Source organism: Lissotriton vulgaris, chromosome 11 (genome assembly GCF_964263255.1).
Source record: "Lissotriton vulgaris chromosome 11, aLisVul1.2, whole genome shotgun sequence".
NCBI classification, from domain to species: domain Eukaryota; kingdom Metazoa; phylum Chordata; class Amphibia; order Caudata; family Salamandridae; genus Lissotriton; species Lissotriton vulgaris.
Window position 1 is genome coordinate 305,429,612 of NC_141699.1, and position 23,326 is coordinate 305,452,937.

The window sequence follows — 23,326 nt, forward strand, 5'->3', positions numbered from 1 at the left end:
ACAGTGAGTGCAGAGTGACAGTGAGTGCAGAGTGACAGTGAGTGCAGAGTGACAGTGAGTGCAGAGTGACAGTGAGTGCAGAGTGACAGTGAGTGCAGAGTGACAGTGAGTGCAGAGTGACAGTGAGTGCAGAGTGACAGTGAGTGCAGAGTGACAGTGAGTGCAGAGTGACAGTGAGTGCAGAGTGACAGTGAGTGCAGAGTGACAGTGAGTGCAGAGTGACAGTGAGTGCAGAGTGACAGTGAGTGCAGAGTGACAGTGAGTGCAGAGTGACAGTGAGTGCAGAGTGACAGTGAGTGCAGAGTGACAGTGAGTGCAGAGTGACTGTGAGTGCAGAGTGACTGTGAGTGCAGAGTGACTGTGAGTGCAGAGTGACAGTGAGTGCAGAGTGACAGTGAGTGCAGAGTGACTGTGAGTGCAGAGTGACTGTGAGTGCAGAGTGACCGTGAGTGCAGAGTGACCGTGAGTGCAGAGTGACCGTGAGTGCAGAGTGACCGTGAGTGCAGTCACTCAGCACCACCACATTATCACTCAGAACCACCACAGCATCACTCAGAACCACCACAGCACCACTCAGCACCACCACAGCACCACTCAGCACCACCACAGCACCACTCAGCACCACCACAGCCCCATTCAGCACCACCACAGCATCACTCAGCACCACCACAGCACAAATATGTTCTCTCAATGTTTCAAGCTTTATTACAAATGTCACAAAAAGATGTTAATATTTCACTTCTGTTCTTGGATTTTGTTACAATAAAATACACTGAACATAATCTTCACAAAAGTTATTTACAAAAGTTTAAGCTATTGCCATTATAAATTACAATCACTTTTATTAAGTATTAAAAAAAAATAAAAGCCATTGTTATTTGTAATATCAATAAATCTAAGTCACGTAAATACAAATGTTGCATGACAAATGCTATAGGTGTCACATTTGCGAAAGTTATAACTATTGGCATTGTAAATGACAAAGCTATTAATTTAGCTATTTTCAAAACCAACACATAAATGAACATGTGGTGAATTTCCATTAAAATATTTGACTTTTTTACTAAGATAGTATTATACTGTTTTATGCAAACAAAATTTAGATACTGCATAAATAACTTTAATAAAACATATTTTATATGAAGCTTTTTATGTAAAAAAAAAACTATAGCATAAAGCAAAAAACAATTGCCATTTACAATGCTAATAGCTCAAACTTAAATAATGCGAGACCTATTGCATTGCAAATGCTTGTTTACTTTGATTCCAAACTGTGAGACGCTGGTTACTGTTGCGATGTCTATAGTATGTATGTTATCTACCATTTGTATAGCGTGCAACTAGTATGGCATTGTAGAGATCTCGGTAGTGGGCACCATTCCGAAAACTTGGAACAGGTTCTCGGAAGCGCAGTGTGCCCTCTGGATGCATGCTCTCTCTACTCGTACTCACGCTGGCGTCTGCTTATTGCTATAGGTGAATGACCCTTTGAATTGACCAAAACGAAGAAATCGCCTTTAAAACCACAGGAGAGATGAGGTTGTTCGCTGCCACCTTCTCGGGGTGCTGATGACCTGGATTTGCGTGTACCATGCTCATCTTTCTCCACAGGAGAGCAGCACCGGTCTTGCTTTCTATATTGCCCAACTTGGCAGCAGAAGTTTCAAGGTGGGGATTCTTTCCTTTAAGATCTGTGCTTGAATTGTGAAAAATGGTGTTGAAACCCCACCTTCACCCGTCCCATCTAGCTGGGCCATCCTTCCCTCCCTGACCACACTAATAGGAGTATTTTGATTTGAATTGAGAAGTTGTCACTGGGCCTGGGAGAGCTATAGCTGTGCTCATAATATCACCCCGTGCTCCGGAGTCTCCTTGTGGAAGTCTGCACTCTTAAAACACACAGAAGTTGGGAGTGCTACTCTTCATCCACTGGGACAGCGATGAAATAAGAACGAGGTCTCAGGACGTTGATGGTTTGGGTGTTACACCCTTCACTTGCTGAAAAAGAAAGCCAGCAAGCCCCATGAGCCTCAGAACGGCTTACACACTCTCCTAGGCAACCATTGAGTTCACCGGCCAAACACGCATTGCTAATGCCAAATAGGCCTGGCTTTATAAGAATATTGTATTGTAATGTGAAACATTACAAGCAAAATAGCCTCTGAGTCGATATGCTTTCTGCAAACGAAAAGAACTGTTGAATAATGTTGATGTAGGTTAAAAGTTTGCATTGTTAAGCCAGACCAAAAAATCCATGGAGGTTAATGACTGTCGTGCTCGCACATGTGCTGCTGCTGGAGAGAAACAACGTACATAACCTAGTTATCTAAGACGCTCAGATAGCATTCCAGTGTTGTGTGTACCCATGAAAATTCTAGCGTAGGCAGCTGAATGTGACCCAAAAAGTTCGAGCTTAGGCAGCTGGATTAATAAACGAAATTATCACTGAATGAAGCCCACAACTTCTGCCAAATCGAAACATCTGCTCCTGCTTCTCAGCATGTGGGGCGAGCCAAAGCCCTTCTCTAGTAATACTCACATCATTTTCTGGCAACATCTGCACTAGCAGCCAGACCATAAAACGCTTTCTATAGTATGAATGGAGGTGGTCCAACTGGTCATATCCACCTCACCCCCACCTCCCCAACCCCACAAAACACGCAAAACCTGTATAATTAATTGAAATTAATTGCTATGACTATTTGTGACTGTCTTTAATTGTATTGGAATGGAATTTAAGAATGTTTATGTTCAGTGCCTATTGCTCAATAGGCCCTGTAACAATTGTGCAACTGATAGATATCTTCTGAAAACTGATCAGTAAGCGGTTGGGCTAGAATGCACACTGTAGTGCTACTCACTCTGTTTACACAGCTTATGCAGTTGCATAGAGTTAAAGCAGCAGCCGTCTTCCAGCCAGGCCCTGAAAGAACAAGTAACTAAGGCCTGATCAATATTTCCGGCCTTTGTCTCGTGGTAGACCCTCCACTGCTGTGAAGCAATACAGCTCCTGGCATGGAGTTAGTTTGGCTGAGGGACTTTTAGCCCCAACCAGCCCTAATCGGAGGAAAGTCAGTAATCTAATGCTGCCAGATATCTGGTTCTAAATAATCTCAAGATCTGTCCATATATCTCCTTCATTGAGCCAGGGCTTTGAACGACGAACGAGTCCTTTACAGACTCGACTGTTGGCACCGCTTATTTGTTGATCTCCCTCTCCCCACCTAACAAAGATTGAAACTTCACTACAAAAGTCCTATAATCTCCCACCTCATTGCTTCCCCACCCGCCAATCAGGGGTTTTAGCCATCACCTAAAACATCCTGGACTTTTCCACCCTCCCGTGCTAAATAGGAAGCACCAATGATTAAAATCTTGAAATCTCCCGCACCTTAAGAAGCATTATCAAAGCCAGTAGGTTTGTGTAGTGAAGAGAAACACAGATTTCTTTAGCTGGAGTTATTTATTGTCCTGTGAAACACAACAGACTGCCGTCAGCTTGTCAAACTCGTAGCTCGGGTCACTGTCTCAACATTCCACAGTGAGCGCCTGGCTGTCACATGGGAGATACCAACATTGGACAATGAGGAGGGGGGAAACCGGGATAGGTAAAGGGGTAAAGCATATCTCAAGTTACAACACATCATCCCCCTTAAGGGAAATTGCAAATGTGCTCTAGACATCTACATTGAGGTGAATGGAAGACTATGCCTGTAATGTATGTGTCTATCTCATTATGTACTGTTTGTGCCACTGAGGAGAGGTTCTAGATCTATCACTCCTTCTGTCTTGTCTTATGTTTTCTCTGACTTCATTACCTCCTGCCCTTCTCATTACTGTCCTATGTTCTCTCCCTTCTGCTGGAACCACTCGATCATGGCTCCATAGTCTCCCATCTTCCAGGACCACAGAATTTCTATTAGGCCGGCGGATGGTCTTGGAGGCATAGAACTTGTCGCCCCCTCTCCATAGTCTCTCGGGTTTCTTCACATAGACTCCTTGACCTTCCTGAAATTCTCTTTCCTTCACTCCCCACTTCTTGTCATACCATTCCTTGTATTTTCGTTGGCTGTCTTCAATCTTCCTCTTGACTTCTCCGTGCTTGATTTCCGTTGTCTGTTTTCTCCCCATCCAACCTGGAGTGAGTTTGGTGCCTGCTTTTCTTCCCCTCAGTAACTCGAAGGGCGTGCTTCCAGTGGTAGACTTTGGCGTGGTGTGGTATGCCCACAGCATGTCCCTTATGGCTTCCTCTATGTTCTCCCCTGCCCGGTTGGCCAACTGTATGCATTCCTTCAACATTCGGTTGACTCTCTCCACCTTTCCGTTAGCTTTGGGACAATACAGTGGCGTGCGAATGTGGGTCACGGAACAGTCTTTGAGGAAATCCTTCATCTCTTCTGACACCAGTTGGACGCCATTGTCGGTCACCAGAGTTGAGGGTATGCCTTCTAGGGTGAACACCTCTTTAAGGAAATCTACAATCACCTTAGTGCTCACGCTGTGGACAGACTTGCAGGTTATCCAGCTTGAGAAGTAGTCTACTAAGACCAATAAGTAACAGTCTTGTGGTCCTCTGCCATGGATGGGACCTGCAATATCAAATCCTAACTTGTTCCACGGCACTTCCGGAACTTCCACTGGTGCCAGTGGTGCTCTTCTCGTGATCTTGGTTTTATCACTCAGAGCGCACGCGTAACAATCACGTACCTTGTCCTCCATCTCTCTGTCCATTGTGGGAAACCAGTAGTCTGCACGAAGTCGGGCCTTGCACAAGCTTCTTCCAAGATGTCCTTCATGGGCCAGTTCCACTACCTGGTTTCTTAAGGCTTCTGGAGGGACTAATTTTCCTGATTTCAGTACGAGATCCCCTTCCACCGATAGCTCCTCTCTCACATTCCAATATGGCTGGATCTCTGACTCCACATCCTTGCATTTCTTTGGCCATCCTGCCAAAATATATCTCCTCACCTTCTTCAAAACTTCATCTCGTTCCATCTGTGTTTCCCATGACACCTTTTCTACTGCTGCTATACGCACCTCCAGGATTGAGCTACCCTTCTCCTCTTCTTCTTCTTCTCCTTCTGTGGGTGCTCTCGACAAGAAGTCTGCAACTCTGTTTTGTTGCCCCGGAATGTAGGATACGGTGAAGTTATAGGCTTGTAGGCCCACTGCCCATTTTGCTATCCTTGGCGTCATGCTTTCCATGTCCTTTTTGGTGAAAAGGGAAACCAACGGTTTGTGGTCAGTCTGTATCTCAAACGGAATACCCCAAATGAAAAATTTGTAGTGACACACAGCCCAATACACAGCTAGAGCCTCCTTCTCTATGGTCGAGTAATTCTTCTCTGACAATGTGAGGGTTCTTGATGCGAAAGCTATCACATTTATCTTGCTGCCTTCTTTCTGTGCCAGAGTTGCCCCAATGCCTCTGTTGCTCGCATCCGTGGAGATGATGGTTACCCCGTTGGGATCAAACTTCCCTATATATGGAGCTTCGATGATAGCTTTCTTTATGCTCTTCATGGACATTTCTTGTTCTTTACCCCATTCAAACACACTGTCCTTCTTGATCAGGTCTCTTAACGGCTGTGAAACCATCGCAAAATCCTTGATAAACTTGGCCATATATTCTGCCAGGCCTAGGAAAGACAGTATGTCCTCCTTACTCTTGGGAGCTGGAGCATTCTCTACTGCCTTCACTAAGTCATGTTTTGGCTTGATGCCATCTTCGGATAGTGTGTGTCCCAGGTAGTCCACCGAGCTTACTCCCAGTTTGCATTTGGAGGGTTTCGTGGTGAAGCCTACCTCTTTCAACTTTTTCAAGACTCTTCTAGCCATTTCATTGTGTTCTTCTTCACCACTTCCATAGATAAGTATGTCGTCTTGGAAACAGATGGTGTTCCTACAGTCTTTTAATGCATGTTGCATGACCCTTTGGAAGGCAGCAGCGGCTGACGCCAATCCGAATGGCATTCTCTGAAACTTGAAATTTCCAAATGGGGTGGTGAATGCGGTCAGAAGTTGGGAGTCCGGATGGAGTTTGATTTGATAATAGGCCGATGATAGATCCAGCACACTGAAATACTTGGCCCCCTTTATGGTGCTTAGCATCTCCCCTATCCTGGGAAGGGGAAACCTGTCCACAAGGATGTTTGCATTCAAGTCTCTTAGGTCCACACAGAGTCTTATGCTGTTCCCTTTATCTTTGGCCATGATGACAATCGGTGCTAGCCATGCAGAACTCTCAATTTCTGTGATGACCCCCTCACTGACTAGTCTCTTGAGTTCCTGCTGGAGGGGCTCCCTCATGCGCAATGGTATGGACCTGGTCTTGTGCACTACTGGCACAGCTCCCTCCTTTAACACTATCTTGTGAATGTAGTTCTTAAATACACCCAATCTATCACTGAACACTTCTCTGAACTCTTTGGTGAGGTCCTCTGATATTCCTTCTGGTTCAATTAACAACACCTGCTCTCTATTGTTTGGATCAAGGGTGATCCCCAACTGCTTCTGATGTCTCCAGCTCAATAGGGTCGAACCTCTCGTGGACACATACACCTTCCCTACTGTGTGCCTATCCTTAAAAGAGATTCTCATGGTCGCCATGCCCTCCAGGGGAATCTTCCCTTCATTGTAACCCTTGGGACTGATATCTGGTGGCAACAATTTTACAGGGTGGCTGGAGAATTTGTCATCAAACACTTTCTTATCTACTAGCGTATATGGGGAGCATGAATCTGCGAACATACTAAACTTGACCCCATCAAGTAAAACATCACATTTGGGGTAAATATCATCATTATTGTCTTCCTCATCCCCCACTTGAAAAACATAAGACTTTTTCCTTTCCTCTTCCTGGTGTGTCTCCTCAATAACATGTACTGCCTTTCCCGGGGCCTTACACACCTTGGAAAAATGCCCCCACCGGTTGCACTTTCTGCACTGTACATTCCTTGCCGGACATTTCCAGTTATTGGCTAAGTGGTTGGAACTTCCACATTTATAACACACAGAAGGACTGGGCTTGCTGCGAGGGAGCTCTTTACTCTTGTCCCCTACTTTGCAAACTGTTTCACTCTCTGTACTAGATTTTCCTTCAGCCCTCTCTCTGTTAGAGCCCTCTGGTGCCTTCATTTCCCTCATGCAACGTGCTGTGTGTTCTAAACCCTTAGCAATGTTTATTGCCTCCTCCAGATTGGGGTTCTTAGTAAGTAATTCTTCTTGTATCTTTGTGTCATTGGTGCACCTCACTAGTTGGTCTCTTATTAAAGAGTCTGTGAGCTGACCAAACTCGCATGTGGCTGACAACCCTCTTAACACTGCTATATAATTGCTCACTTTCTCCTCCCTCTTCTGAACTCTCTTGAAGAACTTATGCCTTTCCATCACTACGTTTATTTTCTCCTTAAAGTGAGCCGCTAATTCCCTCAGCGTGCTTTCATAAACATTGACACCTTCCTCCACCACCTCATCCTCATCCTCAATCAATCTTCCTGTAATGTCTTCATATATTTTCCTTCCATGTGTGCCTAAATTGTGTAGCAATATATGTTGTTTGCGTATGTTAGTGTAGTTGCTACCTCCAATTGCTATTAGGTAAGATTTGAATATACCTTCCCACCTTCTCCAGGGAATAACTGGTTCACCTAACTCATTGAGGAAGGGTGGAGGTTGGCTCATTCCTGCTCCTGCCATTGCCATAAAACTTCAAAATCTTATTGGTAAATGTATTACTTAATGGAACTACAACCATAAATTTCCAGAGGCAGCTCTACTCTCTTACTTTAGCTACTGAGGAAAACCCACATGCAAAATGTAGAAAAACTTCACTTTTTTTTTCTCAAATGTTAAACACAAATCATGAAAATGCAGGAGATTCACATTGAACCCATGTTCGTGCAGTCCACTTTCTGCCTCTACAGGTTTACTTTCACTTTATCCAATAGAACTGCTACTTTCCCTTGACTGGCGGGAACTTCCTGTGATGAGGCTTTCCCTCAGAGTGGTTCCTGTCAGAAAAATGTCGACTGCCGGCTGAGCTATGGCTTCCTGGACGTGCACCTCAAAGAAACGACTTTCCAGACTGTTTGACCGACACTCCCGCCAAGGAAAGGTATGTGCACCCAGTGCCGAGTCACCACCGTCCTTTAAAGAGGACCGACGGTGAATTTGCTGCTTGTATTTGCCAAACAGCAGGAGCGCTGTCAGTCGGAGAGCTGTTGCTGGGTTACCGCCTCAGCGTTAGGCTAGAGCGCTTGTGACTGAGCGCGCTGGGGCTGGTGCCGTGAGGAGAAACTCCACACGTCTTCAGACAGTAAACGGGTGGATGGCTGCGCTGAGTGTCCGGAGACCTCTCTGATGTTTCCTGATAAAGCCGCCTAGAATGCTCCGATCGAGTCACTGCCCCCACGTTATATGCTCGACCTAGCGGCTGCACTCCTTTCCTCAGCTGCCACGCAAATTCCCCTGTCAGAGCGGAGAACACGATGCCCGATGAGGCACCCGAGTGTGATAATTGGCCTCAGACCCCAACAGCTTCACTTCGCCCTCGCACTCGTGACCCGTCACTGCAAATCATACGATGCCCGATGAGGCACCCGAGCTGAGCCTGAACACGCGGGTATTAATCATGAAATATATAATAGGCTGAAACGACGCTGCAGAGTCACCTTACTTGTTTGTTTTCTCAGCTCCCACATCCGCCAGCATAGCGGTCACACTCCTGTTGAACTTTACTCACAGGCTCCTTGAGATTCTTCTCCTTATTGACAAGCGATTCACATATTCCAGGGAAACGGCAGTCACTGTCCCTGGCTCAGTTTCCTCCTCCTCGTCGCCAGGAAATGTAGTGAAGAGAAACACAGATTTCTTTAGCTGGAGTTATTTATTGTCTTGTGAAACACAACAGACTGCCGTCAGCTTGTCAAACTCGTAGCCCGGGTCACTGTCTCAACATTCCACAGTGAGCGCCTGGCTGTCACATGGGAGATACCAACATTGGACAATGAGGAGGGGGGAAACCGGGATAGGGAAAGGGGTAAAGCATATCTCAAGTTACAACAGTTTGGTTTTAATGTCCAGCGATGTGCAAGTGCATATGCACTGGTTATTGGAGTTGTGTGTCTGTGCCACCTGTCGCTTTCTGTGCCTCCTATTTCTTTGGCCTGTTTTTTTGCCTCCGCTTACAGAGCGGTTATTATTCCCAAAGCTTGCAACGCTGGTGCTACATTCATATTTGTGTATGCTTCTGTTTGCATGTATTGCCACATCAGTCGTACCTGTTGGCTTTGCCATTGCTTGTTTTCTTCTATAGTTCACGCACTTAAACATTTTGTTGCAAGATGATAAGTTACTTCATTTAATGTCCAATGGTGCCCTCTTGTGGCTATGTTGTCAATGTTAAAGGAAGGTGCTATAGTTGAAGTTATTTATAAAAATGTATTTTCTGAAAATGCAAAAGAACCATAGCTTTATCTTTTTTTTTTTAATTTCAAAAGATTTTATTACAAGAAGTATGGTATATACAGACAGGTGAAGGCATAATGGGGTTACAGTCGTTATATAATGTTCCATATGCTGCACAGTTCCGTTCAGTTGTTCAGTTAATACTGGTTGTTGAGGAGCCTTCAAAAGGGGGAGGGAAGAAAAAGAAAGCAGAAGGAAAACAAGCATTTACAATGCAATGGTTTCGCCTTTGGAAAAGTTAGAGCTTTTGGCATTGTAAATGACAACATTTGTATTTATGTGTTGGTTTTGAAAACAGATAAATAAATGGCATTGTCATTTACATTGCCATTAGCTTAATCTCTGCAGTCACTCAACAGTCCCTAGCACTCCCTAGTCACTCTGCACTCCGTAGCACTCCCTAGCACTCCCTAGTCACTCTGCACTCCCTAGCACTCCCTAGCCCTCCCTAGTCACTCTGCACTCCCTAGCACTCTGCACTCCCTAGCACTCCCTAGTCACTCTGCACTCCCTAGCACTCCCTAGTCACTCAGCACTCCCTAGTCACTCTGCACTCCCTCGCACTCCCTAGCACTCTGCACTCCCTTGCACTCTGCACTCCCTTGCACTCTGCACTCCCTAGCACTCCCTAGTCACTCTGCACTCCCTAGCACTCCCTAGTCACTCTGCACTCCCTAGCACTCCCTAGCATTCTGCAGTCACTCTGAACTCCCTAGCACTCCCTAGCATTCTGCAGTCACTCTGCACTCCCTAGCACTCCCTAGCACTCCCTAGCAGTCACTCTGCAGTCCCTAGCACGACTTAGCACTCTGCAGTCACTCTGCACTCCCTAGCACTCTGCAGTCACTCTCCACTCCCTAGCACTCCCTAGTCACTCTCCACTCCCTAGCACTCACTAGTCACTCTGCACTTACTAGCACTCCCTACTCACTCTGCACTCCCTGGCACTCCCTAGTCACTCTGCACTCCCTAGTCACTCTGCACTCAATAGCACTCCCTAGCCACTCTGCACTCCCTAGTCACTCTGCACTCCCTAGCACTCTGCAGTCACTCTGCACTCTCTAGCACTCCCTAGTCACTCTGCACTCCCTAGCACTCCCTAGCACTCTGCAGTCACTCTGCACTCCCTAGCACTCTGCAGTCACTCTGCACTCCCTAGCACACCCTAGCACTTTGCAGTCACTCTGCAGTCACTCTGCAGTCCCTAGCACTCCCTAGTCACTCTGCACTCCCTAGCACTCCCTAGCACTCTGCACTCCCTAGCACTCCCCAGTCACTCTGCACTCCCTAGCACTCTGAACTCCCTAGCACTCCCTAGTCACTCTGCACTCCCTAGCACTCCCTAGTCACTCAGCACTCCCTAGCACTCTGAACTCCCTAGCACTCTGCAGTCACTCTGCACTCCCTAGCACACCCTAGCACTTTGCAGTCACTCTGCAGTCACTCAGCACTCCCTAGCACTCTGCACTCCCTAGCACTCCCCAGTCACTCTGCACTCCCTAGCACTCTGAACTCCCTAGCACTCTGCAGTCACTCTGCACTCCCTAGCACACCCTAGCACTTTGCAGTCACTCTGCAGTCACTCTGCAGTCCCTAGCACTCCCTAGTCACTCTGCACTCCCTAGCACTCCCTAGCACTCTGCACTCCCTAGCACTCCCCAGCACTCCCCAGTCACTCTGCACTCCCTAGCACTCTGAACTCCCTAGCACTCCCTAGTCACTCTGCACTCCACAGTCACTCTACACTCCCTAGCACTCCCTAGCACTTTGCAGTCACTCTGCAGTCACTCTGCAGTCCCTAGCACTCCCTAGTCACTCTGCACTCCCTAGCACTCTGCACTCCCTAGCACTCCCCAGCACTCCCCAGTCACTCTGCACTCCCTAGCACTCTGAACTCCCTAGCACTCCCTAGTCACTCTGCACTCCACAGTCACTCTGCACTCCCTAGCACTCCCTAGTCACGCTGAACCACAACACACATCAAACTCTCCAAAGCACAACAACTATACACTAGTCCTTACATACACCCACACACACTGGACCGCTAAAACTCATACACCAGCCACACACGCCGAACCACATGCATCAAGACAAACTCACAGCGTCCATAAACTCCAAACCACGCACATATGTATAGACACCAAACTACAAAAGACATACACACATGAATCTACACAAAAGGCACACAGGGGTAAGCACACTAATGCTCACACAGGCGCGCATGCCGATAAACACACATACCCAGACCCAGACAAGGTGTACAGATAAAGGCCCCCGCACCACATTTGCATTCACCCATCATGGTCTGCCTACAGTTGACAGGTTGTGTGATCTTGGCCATATGACCGCATTCCAGTGTGTGACCCCCGTTGTTCATAGCTTGGTTGTGTATGTTTTAGTATTAAATACATATAGGCCTGTCTGCAGAAGTTTACCGGAACTGTGGTACACTGATAGAAAACCTCCTTTTTGCCCACAGAGAGGCGGCGTCAAGGGCCCTTTGTCACCGAAAGTTCTCACTAAACCCGAGTCAGAAGATGCCCGCGAGGTAGCGCTTATTGTAACAACTGTATTACATAATGCACTGTGAGCCCATTGTATTGGTTACATCATTTTGCCTCCCCTCCCGATGAAAAAGCTATCCTGCTGTAATAAATTTTAAGGAGTAGGAACCGATTTTCATTGACTCTAGAGCTGGGTGGGTGAAGGGGAATTAGGTGGTATGGTCGAATAGATGTTCATCCTCCAAAGGTCGATAACATTTGAAATTTGTGCTTTTTGCAGTTTTTTATACAATTACAGGATGTTTAGCGTCCCCACCGAGACTTGAACCTGGTTCCCCAACTTTGAGGTCGGCGGTCCTCTGCGGTGTAATAGTGCCCCAGGAGGAGGGTAGAGAAGGTGACTACGGCCACCCAAAAGAGGCTGCAGCGGTTCAACCGTGGAGCTCGGGTGCAAAAGACTTTGATTCCTGGAGGCTACGTTTGGGGAGCCTGCCCCTCCTCTTAACAGTTACTTCACGATCTGCAGGAACGCGTGTGTGGGTTAGTTCTAGGTCCCCCTAAGAGAGCGCGGTGAGGCAATGGAGTTCTACGTGTACTCAGCGGATCGCCTGTTCCAATCTCGGTAGGTTAATTCGCCGACTGCAGAGCTCTGTGCGAGCCGGTTGGTTTAAAGGTTCCAATTCTAGTAAAATTGTAGGGTGGGTTAATGCGCCGACCTTGGAGCTCTGTGTATGCCCGGGAAACTGCAATATCGAAGCCCGACAGGGTGGCGGTAGGTGTATAGCTAAATGTACCCTCACAAGTTGGAGGCGGGGCCGGGTCACCTGTAATTCCAAAAGAGCACTTCAAGCCACCCACATAGCTCCGCGGGGACCCGCTGCAGCGCCCAGCGAGCTGCCCCCGTGCCCCATTGTGAGCTGCGCATTTCAGTTTCATTTCAATCGTTGTTACTATCAGTGGGTCATAGAGGTACGCCCACCATCTTTTCAGATATACATTTTTTTCTGTGCTGACAGAAGGAGAAACTAGCAACTGTACCTGCATGGCACACTGCTAGGCTGCGTGATGGTAGTGTGGGGGAGGGGCGAGAGGCGAGAAGCTCGGGGGTAACATGACGCAGCGAGGTTTCATGGAACGGGCAGAGTGCAGGGAACACTCACCACAGACCAGCAGAATAAACTAGGCACCGCAAGGACAATATTTGTGAACAAAAGATTAAACAAGTAAGTATTGTAGATGCATTGTTTCTAAACCGAGGCATAACTATTTACTTTAAAAAATTTGGCGAGGTCACTATCGGCCTCAGTGGGATTAAACAATGAGCTATCGGCATTCAAACTGATTATCTACAGGTCATGTTGCACATCAGTCTTGTTGAGGCGTGGGAAATGTTCTTGGTGACAGTTACCCTCGAGCTATATAAACTTTTGAAATGGGTATCCTTGTGGGCAGTAGCATACCATTGATTGACTTCATACACAAATATATCAGCTTAAAGCACTATGTTTTGCGGTTATGACTGACATTCGGTGTTCTTTAAAATGCATCACTGAACGCCAAGATATTTTTAAAGCTCTCTCCTATCCGAAATTAATCCATAAAAGAAAATGAGTGACTGTCACATTTTAGACATACGAATGGTTGCCATACTAAAACTAAAACAAACTACCGTTTTTCATATAGACTGTGTGGAGTAAACCTCTTGGATTTTTATTTATTTTATTTTATGCGTTTTTATATAGCGCAGACTTTACCCAAAGGTGTCAGAGCGCTTCACAATAGGAACAGAACTGATGCATGAGAAGAACACTACAAGTGAACAAATTACAAAAGCAAACGTTAAGTTACATGAGGCAAAAATGACAATTGTGGGCAAACAAAATACAAGAGGTAGCAAACGGTGCGGTCCACTGGGTGTGCCTGGTGGGGTTAAGGGACAGACACTCTGAGGCCAAGGGGGGCTATAGGTTCTGGTTTCATTTACAATCTGAGAGGCCAGTAATGGCTTAATTCACCCACATGGTATGGGGCCATTTGTGGCACAAAACGTTTATCTCCCCGTCTTCCTCCATGTTCATTGTAAACTGTGTAGTCAGGCTCGCAGAGGGCGAGAGTGAGCGTGTGCCGAGGTTGATGCCCCTATTGCAAGGCAGCTTGACTGACCCCGCCCCGGGTGGTTGTATTCGGGAGTGTGATTTTCATGTCAGCTACTGCGGTACTGAGTGGGCTCAATTACGACATAGCAGTAATTGTAATTTTTGACATAATGTTGGTAATTATGTAATGTTTCCGAGATTCTGCAGCATGACTAAACATAGTCTGTCCGATTCCGAGCGTTGACTCACCCAGGGCTTTCGGTCTAGTTGTTCGTATTCCTAACGTAAGTCTTAGAGATAAATGAGGGATTTGTAAGAGCGTGCCTCGTTGGTGTGTGGGTACGGCACACTGCGTTTCGCTAGTAGCGGGCAGAACGGAACCACTTTGTGTTATGAAAACAGCTGTTTAATCAGTGGATAAAAATATAGAACCTGATGATAACATCTGTAGAGTACAAGGCTAGGACTGCGGAAATGTCTGGAGTGTTCTGTGGAACTTTCATATGGCTCGTGAGACAAGAGGAAAAGAAACCTGATTAGCGAGAGGGATGAGAGGACGAGACAGGAAAAGCATTGGCCGTGTGGTCGGGCCGTGCAATGAAATAATAAAAACAAGGTAGATAGTGGGAAGGGACGTGAGCCAGTGCTTTAAAAGTAATACAAAAGTGCAGGGATACTCGACTTCTCATAGCACCTGAGAAGTACCCGTACTCTTTCACTAAAAGCATTGCACCCTTTCTAACACGAACGGCGGGAGGGAGGCCTACGAGGACAGGGGGGGGGCGGGAGAGGAACGGACGGCGGGAGGGGGCGGGAGAGGACACAGGGGGCGTGAGGGGGGGCGGGAGAGAACACGAACGGCGGGAGGGAGGCGGGCTAGGACTGCGGAAATGTCTGGAGTGTTCTGTGGAACTTTCATATGGCTCGTGAGACAAGAGGAAAAGAAACCTGATTAGCGAGAGGGATGAGAGGACGAGACAGGAAAAGCATTGGCCGTGTGGTCGGGCCGTGCAATGAAATAATAAAAACAAGGTAGATAGTGGGAAGGGACGTGAGCCAGTGCTTTAAAAGTAATACAAAAGTGCAGGGATACTCGACATCTCATAGCACCTGAGAAGTACCCGTACTCTTTCACTAAAAGCATTGCACCCTTTCTAACACGAACGGCGGGAGGGAGGCCTACGAGGACAGGGGGGGGGGCGGGAGAGGAACGGACGGCGGGAGGGGGCGGGAGAGGACACAGGGGGCGTGAGGGGGGAGGGGGGGGCGGGAGAGAACACGAACGGCGGGAGGGAGGCGGGCTAGGACTGCGGAAATGTCTGGAGTGTTCTGTGGAACTTTGATATGGCTCGTGAGACAAGAGGAAAAGAAACCTGATTAGCGAGAGGGATGAGAGGACGAGACAGGAAAAGCATTGGCCGTGTGGTCGGGCCGTGCAATGAAATAATAAAAACAAGGTAGATAGTGGGAAGGGACGTGAGCCAGTGCTTTAAAAGTAATACAAAAGTGCAGGGATACTCGACATCTCATAGCACCTGAGAAGTACCCGTACTCTTTCACTAAAAGCATTGCACCCTTTCTAACACGAACGGCGGGAGGGAGGCCTACGAGGACAGGGGGGGGCGGGAGAGGAACGGACGGCGGGAGGGGGCGGGAGAGGACACAGGGGGCGTGAGGGGGGAGGGGGGGCGGGAGAGAACACGAACGGCGGGAGGGAGGCGGGCTAGGACTGCGGAAATGTCTGGAGTGTTCTGTGGAACTTTGATATGGCTCGTGAGACAAGAGGAAAAGAAACCTGATTAGCGAGAGGGATGAGAGGACGAGACAGGAAAAGCATTGGCCGTGTGGTCGGGCCGTGCAATGAAATAATAAAAACAAGGTAGATAGTGGGAAGGGACGTGAGCCAGTGCTTTAAAAGTAATACAAAAGTGCAGGGATACTCGACATCTCATAGCACCTGAGAAGTACCGTACTCTTTCACTAAAAGCATTGCACCCTTTCTAACACGAACGGCGGGAGGGAGGCCTACGAGGACAGGGGGGGGGCGGGAGAGGAACGGACGGCGGGAGGGGGCGGGAGAGGACACAGGGGGCGTGAGGGGGGAGGGGGGGCGGGAGAGAACACGAACGGCGGGAGGGAGGCGGGAAACGTGCCGGGGAAAAACATGCCCAGGACAGCAGCAATCACGGCCGGGCCGGACCAGACTCGGGGGCGTTCCCGGCGTCGCGTTACGTCGGCAAAAGCCAAAGAATCTCGGGAACGCCCCCGTGTCTGGTCCGGCATTGATGGACAGGCCCCTCGTCCAATGGCTAGGCTCCATTTATGGAGCTAGCCAATGGGACGGGGGCGTGTTCCATAGTGCCTTACTGTACTCATTAGATTTCTCTGGAGGAGGAGCCTAACGGCTCCGCCCCCCAGCGAAACCTAAAAAAGGAGGGCGGGGGGGAACTGACTACGTTAGGGATAAGTTTTGGGGCCAACTTGCCAGGGGTCACTTTTGGTACCGCCGGGGAGGGGCATCTTGGTTGACTCAGTAGTGGTACTCTCCATTGATTGTCTGGCCAGCCTGATGGAGCTGTTATCCAGTATTTGGGTGTCTTTCATAGATTCACATGCCTGAATCATTCCCCGTCGCCGAGACGGGAGCCTCCGGTACATAAAAAAGTAATGTCCTAAGGACATACATAGAGAATATAGGCCGAAGGGCCTCCCCTTTTGGGGCCTTTCCACGTCCTTATGTAAAAGGACCGAACTCTCATCGTTAGCCAATCAGCTCCGACCTCCCTCTAGAACCTTCCCGGGAGGAGCCTCCGTCCCTCAGATTTTTCTACCGCACGTTGTGCTAGGGAGTCTCCAACCTGAGCTCTTCAGGTTTTCCAAAATTCGAAGTCTCAAACTTCGCCGAAGTTCAATTCGTACGAAAAGGATTTATCCTATCATCGACTACATGTCGGAATCTAATAAGAAAGCTTCGTCCATGGCGGACTCACAGAAGAAAGCCCTTCTAAGGGCCTGTTCCTCCTGCGGCAAGCAGCGGATTCAAGCGGAGGACAAGCACGACCTGTGCTTATATTGCCTGTACCCTGACCACGTCACTGACAAGTGTAGGGTGTGTAGAGCCTTCCCAAAGAAGACGGTTAAGGAAAGGGAAACTCGCCTTCGCGAATGGCTCGACAGGCTTAAGGTCCGAGACACTCTGGAATCTTCCGAGGGTAGTGTCTCCGCGACCTCCAAAGTCTCCAAGAAGAGACCCAGGGTGCAGTCCCCTGGAGAGACAGACACTCCTCCTAAGAAGGCGCAGAAGCCTTCGGAGGCACGCTCCACCACCTCCTCCGTGTCTGTTAAGGATGGCCAGAGGTTCAAGAAGCCCGCTCCTTCTACTAAGCGGACCACCTCAGTCACGACCACTGTGTCGACCACTACGGCCTCATCGCCCTCCGCGACGGCCACGACGACCACCACTGCGTCCTCAGGCGCACCGGTCTCCTCGACCATTCCTCTGAAACCTTCATCCAATACGAAGGCGGCCTCTTCGTCACCTAAGAGGTCTAAATCTACAGGTACGCCTTCGCCGAAAACACCTCATACCGAAGGCTCGTCACCTAAGACGTCGAAGTCAAGTTCGTCTCCTAAAACGTCGAAGTCAAGTTCAAAGAGCACACCTTCGACAAAGATATCTCAAGTCCAAAGCCCTGCCATCAATAAGGCGGCGAATCCCTTATCCCCGCAAAATTTGATGCCATTGACCCTGACGGAGGTGCCCAAACCACCAACACACACGGCGGGGGCGCCATCTTCACGCACGTCGTCGGAAGAGACCCCGGCGCCATCTTGGAAAGAATCGAGATTGGTCGAAGTCTCTATTCACTCGATTCCAACGCCCTCGGTTCGCCCAACGGTGGAGTTGGCGCCCGAGCAAGAACAGGAAACACTCCAGAGTGAGGAGTCAGACGAAGAACAGGAGGTTCACGAAGAACACCAGGACGTCCACGAGATCCGGGACGAAGTTATGTATCAAGGCAGCTCCCTGAACGTCGACACGGTGAACACCCCGATGATCTGTTTGCCACTGTCTCTGGTCAACGATTTGAAATCCCTGGTGCAGGACTATAAACAACGGTTCCCGGACGCCGACAGCGGTGCCCAGGTACCGGTCACCCAAGCGCAACCATCGGCCTCGCACCCTTCCGCTCCCCAGGCCCGTCCTCGGAGCCACCTCCGACCGCAAACCCAGGCGGAGGACTCATCGGAAAGCGAGGAGGATGAGACGGACTTAGAGGAAGGCGAGGTGCAAGACGTCGCCTCGGACCACAGAGACGAAGATGCCGATGCTGCGTCATCACACCATTCGTCTACCCCGGCATCCCCGCGACCGCGCCACTCTGAAGCGGCGGACGTAGGAGGTTTCCACAAACTGGTGGACCGAGCTGCAAAGAGGTTTCACATGGCAGTGGAATCCGCGGAAACGGAATGCTTCCTCCATGATTTCAAGGAGCACACCCAGAAATCGGCCAAGTCTATTCCTCTTATAGACTTTCTATGGGAACAGGGCAAGAAGCTGATGCTCACGCCTGCTTCGGTGCCTGCGGTGGTTCCGCGCCTAGACAAAAAATATAAGGCCCCGAACTCCGCACCTGCCTGCCTGACCGGCCACCCCAAACCGGACTCGGTTGTCACTCAGGCGGCCCAAAAACAATCCCGCAACCCCTCCTCGCCGCTGTCCGCGCCCCCGGACAAGGAAGGAAGGAAGCTGGACACCATAGGCAAGAGGTTCTCCACCACATCCGCCATGTCCATCAAGGTGGCTAATTCCATCGCCCTCCTTGGCCGCTACAACCGCCAGCTATGGGAAGACATAGCTCCCTATCTGCAAGGCCTGCCGGCCACCGTCCAGGACGAGGTGAAAGCTCTTCTAGCAGAAGGACAAAACTCCGCGGCAGAAATTATCGACTGCGCCATCGACGCAGCCATGACGGGATTCCGCCAGTTGGCCGGGGCTGCCGTGCTCCGCCGCCAAGGCTGGCTCAAAGCGACGTCTTTTCGGCAGGAGGTCCAATCTAAGGTGCTGGATATGCCGTTCGATGGTCAATTCCTCTTTGGGGAGAAGATAGACGAGGCACTCCAGGCCATCAAAAAAGACACCGACACGGCGAGTGCTCTGGGCTCCCTCCAGTCCCGGAACCAATCCTTTCGAGGGGGCCGCTCCAGAGGTCAGTACTCCTACAGAGGTTCCTACCAAAACCGGTCGTCCTATTCCTACGGCAACAGGAACCAGCCCCAGCAAAAACAACAGTCCCGACAGTCATCCTATGGGAGATCGTCCTTCAGAGGCAAATCCGCCAAGAAGGGCACTGGCGGCCGCCAGTGACCATTTACTCCAGCCAGTCCCACCACCGTCTCAATCCTTTCGAATTGGGGGAAAACTGGCCCACTTCCTCCACAATTGGCAAAAAATCACTACGGATCGGTGGGTACTACAAATAATTCAATTTGGACATTCCCTCGAACTGGTCAACACCCCTCCCAACACCCCTCCGCTGAAGCGTGCTCACAACTCCGCCATGTTGGTCAAAGGAGCCATCGAAAGAGTCCCGGAGTCCCAGAAGGGGAAGGGTTTTTATTCCCACTTCTTCCTGGTCCAACAGAAAGGGGACAAGTGGAGGCCGATCTTAGACCTCCGGGCGCTCAACGCCTTCCTGAGGAGTCAATCCTTCCGGATGGTCACAATCCAGGAGATCCTAGGAGCACTGGAGAGAGGAGACTCGATGGTCTCCCTGGACTTACAGGACGCCTACTACCATATCCCCATCCTCGTCAGGCACAGGAAATACCTACGGTTCGAAATAGCGGGCAGACATTACCAGTTCAAGGTCTTGCCGTTTGGCCTCAAATCTGCCCCACATATCTTCACGAAGTGCTTGGCGCCAGTGGCAGCCTTCCTGCGACAAAGGGGTCACCAGGTGTTCCCCTACCTGGACGACTGGCTGGTGAAGGCTCCTTCCCCGGAGGACACGCTGGCTTCCTTCAACGCCTGCAGCGCTCTTTTCCAACAGCTGGGTCTGACGATCAACCTCAAAAAATCATGCACTACTCCGTCGACGAGGATCACCTTCCTAGGGTCGACCCTGGACACGAAGCGCGCGAAGGCTTTCCCCTCAGAGGACAGGATCAGCAAAATACTGTCTCTGGCCGCGGCGGTGGCCAAGAAGCCTCGCATCAAGGTCCGGACGTTCACCTCCTTGCTAGGGATGATGTCTTCATGCATTCTCCTCGTACCGCACTGCAGGCTCCGCATGCGCCCCCTGCAGGAGGCGTTGGCGAGACAATGGAAACAGTGTTCCGGCTCATTCGACGACATTATCACGATCACACCGGCCATCATAAAGGCCCTTCTGTGGTGGAGAAACAAGACACACCTGACGGCCGGCTTACAGTTCCTCCTGCCGCCGGCACCACTGGTCATCACGACCGATGCCTCACTGGAAGGCTGGGGCGCAGTACTGTTGGACCTTCGAGTCAGCGGCAAATGGGACGCCCATGAGAAACAACTACACATCAACCTCCTGGAACTGAGAGCAGTGTATCCAGGCCTTCCTGCCACGTATCGGCACTTCCCCTGTGCTCGTCAAAACAGACAACACCACGACGATGCACTACCTGAACAAACAAGGGGGAACGCGATCTCTCTCTCTCTCACGAGAATCGCAAAGAATCTGGAACTGGTTGGTGGCGCACGGCCTCTCCCTCAAAGCGGAGTACGTTCCAGGAAGGGACAACACTATCGCGGACGCCCTCAGCAGGCAGACCTCTCTCTCCCACGAATGGGAACTCAACGGCGACACGGTGGCCCACGTCTTCTCACAATGGGGCACCCCGAGGATCGATCTCTTCGCGACGGCAGGGAACGCCAAATGCCGAAGCTACGCAAGCTGGCATCCCCAACGGGGGTCGCTGGGAAATGCTTTTTCTATCGGCTGGTCCAGCGTGTTTGCGTACGCTTTTCCTCCGTTCCCGATGATACCGAGGCTCCTCCGGAAGATGAGGACGGAGCCGTGCACGCTGATACTGATTGCTCCGTACTGGCCGAGACAACATTGGTTCTCGGATCTACTTCGCCTGTCCATCAGGCCCCCGATTCACCTGCGACAACACCCGAACCTCTTGACAATGTCCGGAGGCCAAGTACACCACCCGAACCTCCGTTCGCTCAACTTATCGGCCTGGCTCCTGAGCACCGTGAGTTCGGAGACCTAGATATACCGCAGGACTGCAGGGCAGTACTGGCCAAAGCGAGGGCGGGCAGCACGACCAAGACCTACTCGCTCAAGTGGAAGAGGTTCTGCTTGTGGTGTTCGGAACAAGACGTACACCCTCTCCGGGTCACCCCAGTACAGCTGCTACCGTACCTCCTACACCTGGCTCAATCGGGGCTGGCTCACGCCTCCATTAAGGTTCATCTGGCTGCGATTTCTAGATTCACCAGGACCCCATCGGGACCCTCCCTCTGGTCCAGTCGACTGGTAAAGCAATTTCTGAAGGGGCTTTACAGATCCTTTCCGAGGCCTCGGAAAGTCCCTCCAACCTGGCAGTTGAACTTGGTGCTCAACCAACTCATGAAACACCCATTCGAGCCCATACACCGGGCCTCGCTCAAGCATCTTTCCTGGAAAACGGCTCTCCTGCTAGCCCTGACGTCAGCCAGACGGGTCAGCGAACTTCAGGCGCTGTCCATTCAGGAACCGTATCTCCAATTCAGGCACGACCGAGTGGTACTCAGGCCCAACCCTAAATTCATTCCTAAAGTGCCGTCAGACTTTCACCTGAACGAACCAATTGTCCTCAAGACGTTCTTTGCGGACCCTTCCACAGCAGCAGAAAGGGCGCTGCATTCCTTGGACCTTAAAAGGTGTCTCAAATTCTACTTGGACAGGACCAAAGACGTCAGGAAGTCTTCTCAACTCTTTGTAGCCTACAGCAACCCGCGCATGGGGTTGCCCTTGACAAAACAGAGCATCTCACGCTGGATTTCTTCAGCAATTGCTTTCTGCCATGATCAGGCCGGACGGCCTTTGACAGACCGAGTGGCTGCCCACTCGACCAGAGCGATGTCAACGTCAGCGGCGCTCTTCGCTGGAGTGACGATCCTGGACATCTGCCGAGCGGCGACATGGAAGTCCCCGCATACCTTTTCCAAGCACTACTGCCTGGACATCGAACTGCAGAAGGACGCTGCAGTGGGACAAGCGGTGCTGCGCCATCTCTTCCAATAAGGTGAGCCTTACCTCGTCCCGCCATCCAGGTATGCACATTCTTCATGGTTTTTTCTGCTATATGCATGACTGTATATTACCATGTTTCTCTCATGTTGTCTGTAATTTATGCAGGCCTGCTAGATGTGAGAATGTGCTTTACCACTAGGCATGTATAACTGCTGGCTACTCTGATTCAGGCATGTGAATCTATGAAAGACACCCAAATACTGGATAAGAAATGCGTTACTTACCTGTAACAGCAGTTATCCAGTATTGGTGTCTTTCATAGATTCACATGCAACCCTCCCGCCTCCCCGGTAAGGACTCACGTACCTCTATGTCTACATTGCGACACCCTAGCTGGGTGCGTACGAAAATCTGAGGGACGGAGGCTCCTCCCGGGAAGGTTCTAGAGGGAGGTCGGAGCTGATTGGCTAACGATGAGAGTTCGGTCCTTTTACATAAGGACGTGGAAAGGCCCCAAAAGGGGAGGCCCTTCGGCCTATATTCTCTATGTATGTCCTTAGGACATTACTTTTTTATGTACCGGAGGCTCCCGTCTCGGCGACGGGGAATGATTCAGGCATGTGAATCTATGAAAGACACCAATACTGGATAACTGCTGTTACAGGTAAGTAACGCATTTCTAGTCTGTCGTGTTCATGGAGGTTTGTGAGGTTCTAGATACTTGTCTAGGGCCGTTCACATCCCTGCTTCTCTACTCAGGGTCTGAGTGCGTTTGGTCGTCCTGTTATTTGCTCCCCTGAGGAAAGTTATCCAATTGAAACAGCCCTTGAACGTGGCCTTCCCCGTGTCTTTCCAGTTTGATAAGATTGATTTGACCGCTGCTGTGAGTAGGATGTCTATTAGTTCACTGTCCTCTTTGGACTGGATTTCCTAGGTCATGAAACCTGCCGCTATAGAGCCGAGCAACCCAAGGAGGCCGAACACGGCGAAAAAGAGCTAAAAGCCGCGCAACAGAAAGGCAGAGGTAACAGAGCGACGA

General features: G+C 49.9%; 1 protein-coding gene across 1 annotated transcript in view; it reads left to right on the forward strand.

The window, feature by feature from the left end:
• RFC5 (replication factor C subunit 5) overlaps positions 1-23,326 on the forward strand; it is a 190,650-nt gene that overhangs the window by 132,627 nt on the left and 34,697 nt on the right. The window lies entirely within an intron of this gene.